A 10,879-nucleotide genomic window follows, 5' to 3' on the forward strand; every position below is an offset into this window, starting at 1 on the left:
CCCTGTTTGTTCAGAAGGAAATAGGCATGGAGAGGTTAAGTGATTTGCCCGGGTGTCACAGCTGAGTTGAACTGAAACCCAATCTTCCAATACCCTGGCCAGGGCTCCGTCCAAATGAACACATGGTGAATGAATCTCCCCAAGTGATGGGGCTATAGCTATTATGTGGTTAGACTATTAATGAGCCTGGAGGGCAGACCACAGTGGATCTGAAGGGCCAGACAAAAGCATCTAGGTAAGCTTTTGGCTCGCAACAGGCAATTGCATGAGCTCTTGGGAGAGAAGTTATGCATAGATCATATGGTCAAATGAAGGTGTTGCCCTAGGCCAACTGATAAAGGAGCAATGGATAAGCCCCACATTCCATGAAGATGTGAGCTTAGTTAGCAAACTATGAGGAGTTTAAGAATTCTCAAGGCCAAAACAAGTTTAGAGGTGTGCAAGACCTAAAGGAATCCCTTAGAATGAAGCTGAGTCTTACCAAGGTAGTTAGTTAATGGTTGTCACCTAGGAAAAATAAAAAACCTGGGGGAAACAGGGGACCACACCATGGACATTCCAACCTGCCTTCTGTACACCAAGACCAGCTCTGCCCCACACCTGACCCATCAGACACTGCATAGTATCCATGGGGTTCCTGCCATGGCTCAGCTTATACTGTCCTTGTTGACAGAACACCATGAAGTCTTGGTGGAATATAAGGAAGGAATTGGAAAGTTTATAGGCATGCCAGAATCGCTCTTGTACTGTTCCCTGCATGATCCAGTGAGCCCCTCCCCAACCGGTTATGCACCAAACAAGTCTGTGTCTGTGTGGGATATTGAGGGATGAGTAGAAATGACTGCTTCCAAGTTCATGGCAATTCAGCAGGCCCTTCAGACAGACTGGTTCCAGTGTCTCTCAGATGGAGAGGCATCTTGCGAGGAAACAACTTCCATTAAAAGAGCCAGAAAGTCTGTTGATAAATTGCTTCTATTCCTGGATAATCATCTACAGCTACAGGAAGAGTCAGAGGTCCTTCAGAAAATACCATCATTTGAGTGATTGAAGGTGGAGACGTGATAGAGGAGAGGCTGAGGTCAGCACGAGAGATAACCAAGTGGCCCATAGGTGGCTTCCTCCAGGATGGCTTTCAAAGGAATCCAGCAACCCTGGAAACTAGACTGTACTTGCTGTCATCAGTCACTGCAGAGCTGCCAGAGGACAAATCAAGGCTCATCTGTGGAGTTAGCCAACCAGATGAGGTGTTCGAGTGTTTTGAAAGGGGAGTGTACTTATTTGAGAGTTTTTCCCCTTATCAAGTGACAGAGCGGGGATGTGCCCCGACTTTCAGCTTTCAGTAACTGTTTTAAATCTCTTTAAGTGTTTAAAATTTTTGTGTTAGAAATTTGAAAGACAATCCTTATTCTTTGAAGACTCCATTCTTTATGTTTATAACATTTGTAATAACTCCACCTTCGTTTAAGAATGATGTGGGAAAAAATAATGATGTAAAAATACTCTTAATGAGTATATATTTCGGTATTAGAATGTTACAAATTAGAAAGTGATTTCTATTAGCAGCAACATATGGAGACATATAAAGATTTAGATGGATATAGATAAAATTTTCTAATAGAAGACACTAGCAAAATTGCTACATTTACATTAAGGATGGAGATAATTCTTAGAGGGAAATTATCAGAAATACTAAGAATCTTGTACCATGGCAAAGACTCAGGACACTGAGAATCTGGGCAGGCTCTCTCTGGGAGCAAATAGGAAGGTAAGGGCCTTTCCCTGGACAGAGAGTCTGACAGTTGGGAAATAGTGTAGGTCCTGCTTATGTATATATCTAATTGAATGGATAAAAGTTTCTAGTAAACCACTTTGATGGAATAACTTTAAGGATTGCTTTTGCATTGGAGTTCTACCTGACTACATATCAAGAGAGTTGGTTGGAATTTTCTGTTCTGTGTAGATGACACCTTTATCTTCAGCAGTAAGTGAGCCAGTGGAGAGTTGATAAAATAACCATAGATGTCTCCCTTCATATCTTTCTGTGATTTTCTAGGTTTGGTAGGTAGGAAAGAGGGAGGGACAGTAAAGTACTTGCTGAGTCAACTCATAAACTTCCACTTTTATAGTTATTACTACTACTAGCTTTAGAGTGAAACTGTCTGCCATAAACTTCAGCTAAGAAACTTTGGTTTGGTGTTTGAAATTGAGTGCAGTGCTAAATTAAGTTGTATATGTGTGTTCTGTTGGTGATGGTGATATTAGTGTTCAAAGGAAGGGAACAACAAAGGGAGGAACCAGCAAGGAGTTACACTTGCCACTACAATGTACACTAGGCTCTGATAAGACAATTTAAATAATGTTCTGTGAACACAAGGAAGACACACCTACCACTGACCTGCAGAGCAAATGAGGAAGAGGTCTATAGTGTCTCCAATGGCTTTTGGGCATTGTTAGTGAAACAAAATGTGGCTGAATTTGTAACTCTAAAGTCACTGATAATATAGAGACTTACCAAATGCCAAAGATGACAAAACAATAACTAGAACCCCAAAATCTTTTGCACAACCAATATATATGCTTATCCCTGACATTAGAATAAAAACTCAAACTCAACCTACTGAAAGTGTAGTGGGAGAGCTGCCTTTGAGGAAATATTTGTGGTCTTATTTCTTTAGAGCCACTGCAAAGATTCTGATAACATAGCTCTCAATATAATAAAGGGCAATGATTTTACATTAGAACTGTAGGGTTGAAAATGTCTCAAGTTTCACTACTCCAATCCCACTCAGTTTGAGCTCTCAGATCATCCTCTAAATAATCAAGAAAATCCTTTTCCTTTCAGAGAAGGTAACATTCTGGTTTTTAACCTAGTATGCTATTCCTATAGCAGCTAAGTGTTGTAATTTTTATAACACATTAAAATACCTCAGCATAGATAGTGTGATATTATGTATATGTTACCCAGGTTATACTTCAATTTGGGGAGCAATTGGTTTTCAAATTAAAAATCTACAATGATTGGATTAAGGCAAGGCTAATCCACACTCCATGGGTTGTCAGGTAGTTTCTTTCAGAAAGGGTAGACTCCAGAGCCAGATTTTTCAAGTGCTTCTGTTATTCTGTTTCTATCAACACCTGAAGCTTTTGCTAATTATCATAAAGAATGTCAGAAATAGTCTCCTATTGGTGAAATTCATTGCTTGTTAATTACCATGATGGATTAATAGAAATGGGCTCTTGCTAGGAAGTGAAAAGTATTCAAGATACAGATATGAATATTGGCTAAAGTATTTTAGCATTTCTCTTCAGATCTGATGAGCATTTTAGAATCCAGTGAGGCATTCCTGTCAAGTGTATCCCAGACAGTTTGAATAGCCACTGATCTAGATTCTAGAGAATATCTTGTTGCCTGATGTCCAATATACACAAAAACTTATGCCTCTGGAATAGTGAGTGTTGCATCTGCCTTAAATTTCCTTTTAGGCAGGGTAGTGGTAAGAGCACCTAAAATGACAGAGAGCTAAGCCTTAATAGAGCTTATAAAACAGATTCATGATCAATTTCTGACTGCTTGCTAAGGAATGTTTAATTAATGTATGTGTGGCAGAATTTGATAGTATACTTGATTCCATTATAACCTGGCAGTGAGGTTTGAAGAAAGTAAGTTAACCTCACTCACCTCAAACTTCCTTATGACAACCCTTATCTACAAAAAAGAACCTAAGAGTTGTGCATGATCAAACTGGCTTGGGTCAGCTTCCAACAAAAACTTTTTCTGTAGCTGCATTGAGTAATAGCTCTGTAAAGCAAAAACCACAAAGAAAGGCAAGACAAGTACCACGGAAGGTGTTTTACTTCTGAGCCCAGTCTCTTTTTTGGACATTTGTTGAGTTAATGCCTTTAGGGCTGGCCTGTCAGAGTGAAGATCAAAGCTCAGGTTCTTACAGGAAGTGAAAAAAAATTCTACCTTGCCGTGTGCATCCTTAATTAAAGCCATTGAAAAAAAAATGAGTATAAGGATTAAATGATGTTTTTATTTTGTTTTTTGGGTTTTTTTAGTCCAGGAATGTGCTAAATATCACAGATTTTCTAGTGCTTTGCTCTTCTCTCTCATATAAAACAGGAAAAGAATATTCATAAAAATAAAGAAAACCGTTATCTGCCTTTGGATTCTAGGGGGGAAAAAAGTGTGTATGTGGAGGGAGAGGTTGCAGGGACGACTAAACAAAGAAAGACCTGAGGAGTGAGAATTATCTTCTTTATAGACCTACTTCAGGGCCATTACCTGGTTTGAAAAGTATAAAAGAAAATCATCACAGAAGAAAATCATACCGTATTTGACTCTCTCTCTCTCTCTCTCTCTCTCTCTCTCTCTCGGGTTCTTAGGGGTCAGATTGAAAAACAAGTCCAATCAATAACAAGGGGACAGGGGCGCCTGGGTGGCTCAGTCATGAAGCGTCAGCCTTCAGCTCAGGGCGTGATCCCAGAGTCATGGGATAGAGCCCCATATCAGGCTCCCTCCTCAGCTGGGAGCTGCCTCTTCCTCTCCCACTCCCCCTGCTTGTGTACCCTCTCTCACTGGCAGTCTTTCTGTCAAATAAAAAATATGTATTTTTTAAAAAATAATGAGGCGACACAGGGACTTCTAGACCAAGTTAATCTAGAATATACCCAGACCAAAGCTTCAGAGAGAAACTTAAGAAAAGTAGGTATTAGGAGAATTTTAAGAAAATTTTAAGGAGAATTTTAAGAAAACCCTTGTAGGTCCTGAAAAACCCAGTTAATTCAATGAAAAGTAAAAGGTATAAAAAAAGAGAGGAATCCTCCAGGCTTCTTCATTTCTGTTTCTGAATAAAAACACCCCCCCCCACAAGTCCAAATCTGGACTCACCTCTCTATGAATATCGCCTGATTAGCATTGACCTATTGCTGCCTCTACAATTTATTCCTCACTAACACCATGTGACATAACATAATACAAAATTATTATTTAAAAAAAGCACAAGTAACAAAAAATAAAATAAATAAAATAGCATTTACCAAGCAAAAAATAAATACATAAATAAATAAAAAATAAAATCACTAACATCATGTAACATAACATAATAAAAATTATTATTAAAAAAAACACAAGTAACAAAAAAAAATAAATGAGGCAGTAACTTTGAATTGTAGTTCTCTAATCTCCAAGTGGCTTTTTTGTTTCCCTGCCCACATGGAAGTTAAAACAAACAAACCAACAAATAAACAAAAAAACAGAGGAGAGTGGAAGAGAAAGAAGATAGAAAGGGAGAGGGAGAGGGACAGAGGGAGGGAAGGAGGGGTAGGTGGAACAAACTGGTGCTGGTTTTCTTGGTACCAGTGAGAGTAGGAGACTCCTATGTAGAAATTTCTGCACAACTTTTGAAGGGATTGGTAGATAAATAAGGACTAAGTATAACCCTCATGGAATAATCCCATTTTGGACAGCTTGTTCAAAGGCATTATCTGTGTGTAAAGCCATGAAATAGGTTATTGATACTTGCACTATTTGTCCCAGTTGGGTATCTCCAACTTTAATGAGGATCCTGTCCTCCCCATCTGCCCTTTAAGCCCTCCTAATCCATGTTCTGAGCAGCCTGGTTCTCCAGCCTTTACATATGCTGGATCTTATTTGACAATTCAAATAACTTTCCTCTGGGCACTATCTCCACCCACCCTTCATCTTATGCTTCAACCTCATAACAGATAAATATGGTATCCTTTTCTCCCATATTAGTTGTTAACAGAGATAAACTTATGTCCTTATTTCAAGAATATCCCATTTTATAATTTTTGTACATAATAATTCTCATTTATAAACAGTATTTTCATAACATTTATAAATCAAAGATGAGGTCAGTCCATGGTTCCATTGGGTGGTGGATGAGGGAGCATCTTCCCGTCTCTCATTTTATTCTTTTTTGAAAAAGATTTTATTTATTTGAAAGAAAGAGAGTGAGAGCCAGCATGGGGGGAGGAGCAGAGGGAGAGAGTCAAGCAGACTCTGTGCTGAGCATGAAGCCTGAGGCAGGGCTCGATTTCACAATCCTGAGATCATGACCTGAGCCAAAATCAAGAGTCAGAAGCTTAACCACTTAACTGACTGAGCCACCCCGGCTCCTCTCATTTTATTCTTGAGAACAAAGGTGCTTTGTGCCCCTGCCATAGTGTGATCTGATTGATTTTAGTAGAAGAAGAAGACTCCTATAGGTTCCCTACTAAGCTGATTTGAGTTCTATTCCTCAACCATTGTTTACAATGATGAAGAAAGGGAAATGGTAATAGGCTCTATGCACAATTCCTTGTCATATCATTGTGAGACTTAAACTGTTTGTTGATTATATTATTAGGTCACAGGTGAGAATCTTGATATGAATAAAATAGTCAGTTGTCTGAAAATAAACTTTACAGTCAAGCTATGTTATTAGAAAGATTTCTGAAACTATTACATGATCCCTACAGAAAGAGAGAAGATGCCAAAATGAAAGAAAGTCCTATTTTCTACTTGCAAGGCATGCTGATTACATGTAAAACAACGGAATATTTGAGGGCATAATTTATTGGAAATGTAAATATATCAATATTATTGGAAATGTAAATATGTCAATATTATACTCTCAATGCTATTGATGCATACTTATTGCACATCTGTTTTATGCTTGCTTTAACTGCATGTTGCTCCCTGGTACATTATTATTTTATTGTTTATACATAGATAACAGCCTGTGTTTGTAGCATATCAATCCATTTGTTTTTCATATTTTTAGAATTGCATTGTGTCACAATATCTTATCAGATAAACAGTTAAAATGTATTAATTTGGATCTTAGCATTTGCAGCCATTTATATAGATTGTGCAGAAGGTTAGTTTCTCTTTATATATAGGAAAATAAAAAGATTTTCTAAGAAAATGAATACAGTAACAAAGATTAGAAAGGAACTATTTATACTGCTTAGTAAAGTGTTTCTTTAGAAAAATTTTGAAGTACTTACTTGCAATCAAAACTTCGTGTATCTCTCATAATGAATTTTTATCTGCACATTAAAGGGAGTTTCCTAATAAATGTCTGTGCAATACTGCTATAGGCTTATCTATGTTATTGTGTTTGTTTGAAACAATAGTGTTGCATTTCCCTAAAAATATTTTGTTAATGTATATTGGCCATTCAAGTTTATTTTACTGCAGTCAGCTACATTGTAAAGAATAATTGATCAGGAGTCAGCTTGTATTCTAGTCATAGCTGTACCCGTTAACAACTACATGACTCTAGGCAAGTCATATAGCATCACTAGTCCTTTGTTTTCTATTTTGAAAAAATGAAGTTCTCCTTTGACTCTAAAATGCAATGACTCTGTAAAAGTTACCTGACTTAATCAGGATTTGTATGTATATAATATTTTATATATAGCAAATATATTAACATATTAAACAAAACCCTTCTCTGAGTACTTGCTACACTGTTAAATGTCCATTAGCTGATTGGATTAGAGATGGACACCTGGCCCAAGGTACCTAATATTCTCTCACTCCCTCTCCTTTCCCCTCCCCTCCTCTCCTCTCCCTTCCCTCCTTTCCTTTCATATATATATGAATAATTATTTATATAATTATTTAAATTATTTATTTAAATAATTATTTATATACTTATATAAATACAAATAGGAATAAATATATGTGTGTATTTTTTTTGTTTAACTTGGACCTGAGGCAAGGGAACAAAAAAGCCACTTAGAGATTAGAGAGCTACAACTCAAAGTCACTGGCTTTTCTTTAATCTCGGTTTTGTTCCTAATTACCCTCAGAGTAAAATTATCTCTTCAGTCTACTTAAGTAATCTTAATCAATATACTGATATTCTATTTCAAAGCAGTAAAATCTTGGTACCCAAGATAATGAGTACTTTCCCTTAGATTTTAGAATTGAAGCACTGAGAAAATATGACAATTTAGTAAAGGGTGCTTAAAGAAAAAGGCCATAAGAATTTTTGGCCAGAGTCAACTCCAAAACAAATCTAATTACTACAGTGAGGCTAGAAGTATGGAAGACTAGAGATCCATGAGTAAAAAGAGAAAATAAGTCTGTAAAGAAAAATAGGAGAATGAAGTATATGCACAGAGAGAAATAGAGATGAGGGAGTAGATGAATCATGAGAAATAGGAAAAGTAGTTTCAGTCCCTGACTTTCCAGTTTCATTCCCAGCTGGGCAATTAGTATTTTGGGTTCAATCCTTGGATGTCCTTAAGATTCCCTGTTATATCCATACAATAAACCTATCTTGACTTATTCTACTCTTATAAGAAGATTATAAAATGAATCGCCAATTAAGTTTTATTTGATGTTATGTGTTAGTAATGTACTAAATGCTATGGGAGAAGCAAAACTAAAAATGAAGGTTAAAATGTTGTCCTTTTAAACAGAATCTTGGAGATGGTTTGGGGGATGAAAAAACTAACAGAAAGAGTGAACGATATTTGCCAATATTTTGTTTAGATCTCTGCAAATATGTCAACAGATAAAGCTATAGTAATACTATACACATTTCAGCCATTATAAACTATATGTGCTTATAATTGTTATGTTGTGAATAAGGATAATTTATACAAACGTGTGCAGGATGATATATTGGTCGTAAATTGTTGGGTGGGTGTTGCTCAAAAGATTAGTTGTCATCTCTTATCCTGCATAATTTAGTTGCTGGAATCAGTGCTTAAGGGAAGAAATCATACGTTCTTTCAGTGCTAGCTCTCCTACTTCATATAGAAGTCAAGAAGTTTAACTTCTTTTCATGATCTAAGCAGGATATATTATGAATAGGGAAACCTGAATTGACCCTATATTGCTATGAGAAATCTTTTCAGATAGTGTCTTTTCTAAACTACTTTTGTAAATTATATATTGTCTGTTTTCTGTAGCCACTAAAGTTTCAACAGTTTGCTTAGTGGTCAGCTAATGATTGGATAGAGATTTCCTTAAAAGCCTGGAACCAATGAGTCTCCCAGTCTTTGCCAACAGTCTATGTGTGTTTGTTGGGGCACTCTTCTAACACTTAGAAGGGCAGTTCACAACTCTGCCTTAGCCTTCACTTCCTGATTGTGCAGAGTCTCAAGGTCAACCTGAAGTGAGAACGTAGGACCTTCTTCAGTTCTTCTTGGGAATGTGTACAGCCTTAGGCTTGTGTATAGCCTTCTTTGTGCCCAGAAATACGTCTGAGCTTTTAAAACCCCCTATGTACATCTCATTCCCCAACATCCCTTTAAGCTTTTGGGATGGCTAGTAGTTCCTCCATTTCTTATTTACTACCTTGGGCAGCAGAGATGTTCAACAATTGCCTCTGATGATTTATTCCAACAAAATCTTCCAGGAAAAAAGGCTATTCACACTGGGTTCCAAATCAAGTCAAATAAAGGCAGAATTGTGACTGTTGTCTTTTAGGGAACCGCCAAATCAAATGACAATTATCTGGGAATTTGTCTTTGAAGGAAAATCTAACCCATGCTATTCCGTCCAATTGTTGCCAGGCTGCTGGTTTTCACCATGATTGTGCTTGTTGTTTTCAAGGCTACTGTGGGGTTCAGGAAAGGTTTATAAGAATAAGGCCATTTGGGGGCACCTGGTTGGCTCAATTAGTTGAGCAACTGACTCTTGGTTTCAGCTCAGGTCATGATCTCAGGGTCATGGGATTGAGCCCTGCATCAGGCTTCATGCTCAGTGGGGAGTCTGTCTTAGATTCTTTCTCTCTTCCCCCGCTCCCCTGCTCACATACACTCTTTCTCACACACACTCTGTCTCTTTCTCTAAAATAGATAAATAAATCTTTTTTAAAAAGATTTTATTTATTTGACAGAGAGAGATAGAGAGCACAGTAAGCAGCACTAGACAGAGGGAGAGGGAGAAGCAGGCTCCCTGCTAAGCAGAGAGCCCGATGTAGGGCTCGATCCCAGGACCTGGGAATCATGACCTAAGCTGAAGGCAGATGCTGAACTGACTGAGCCACCCAGGTGCCCCAGATAAATAAATCTTTTAAAAGAAATTTAATAAAGAATAAGGCCATTTTATTATTATTTTTTTTTATTTAGAGAGAGAGAAAACATGCATGCACATGAGGGGCGAGGGGCAGAGGGAAAGGAAGAGAGAGAATCTTAAGCAGGCTCCATGGTCAGCTCAGAGCCCAAGGCAGGCTTGATCTCACAACCCTGAGATCATGACTTGAGCCAAACTCAAGAGTCAGATGCTTAACCAACTGAGCCACCCAGGCACCCTAAGAATAAGGCCATTTTAAAACACTGCAAAGTTTGATATTCTTACTGAGATTCAGCCATTTTTCCTGAATAAATACTCTCCAGATTGCTTCAAGCCTCTGGTTAATTTTGAGTTCTGAAATGCTGGTTCTGGTCTGTGTGTGGTGTGTATGTGTTGGTTTGTGTTCATTCTCATTGCTTTTATGGAAGAGAACATTTTTGGAGGTCCATACTTTACAGTTTTCACTGATGCCACCTCCTGTCCTTTTTCTTTCACTTTATTTTCCCTCACCAGAGAAAACCTTTGTCTGTTTCAGCCTGTATGTATTCAACCTGATCAACCCCACTGTTCCCAAATGTGTTTCCACCTCAGTTCAAGTGACAAGTCCGTTTGAAAACAAAATCTCACATTTCCCATTCCAAATCTAGAGATAATCTGATTGCTGAAACTTTTGTGAATTGTTACACCTAGTTTAATTAAGTGTGGTTAAGATGACAGTATCATATAATATTAGCATGGAATGGGGGCCACATCTCTAAGAATAGGGATTTTTGGGGGGCTTGTTAGAAACATCAAATAAAATAATATGAAATCAGAGAGGGAGACAAACCATAAGAG

General features: G+C 37.6%; 1 pseudogene; it reads left to right on the top strand.

Moving 5' to 3' along the window:
• The first annotated feature begins 446 nt into the window (after positions 1-446).
• LOC103667610 lies at positions 447-1,343 on the top strand (annotated as a pseudogene).
• The last annotated feature ends 9,536 nt before the right edge of the window (positions 1,344-10,879 follow it).

Source organism: Ursus maritimus (assembly GCF_017311325.1).
Source record: "Ursus maritimus isolate PB19 chromosome X unlocalized genomic scaffold, ASM1731132v1 scaffold_X1, whole genome shotgun sequence".
In the NCBI taxonomy this organism is placed as follows: Eukaryota; Metazoa; Chordata; class Mammalia; order Carnivora; family Ursidae; genus Ursus; species Ursus maritimus.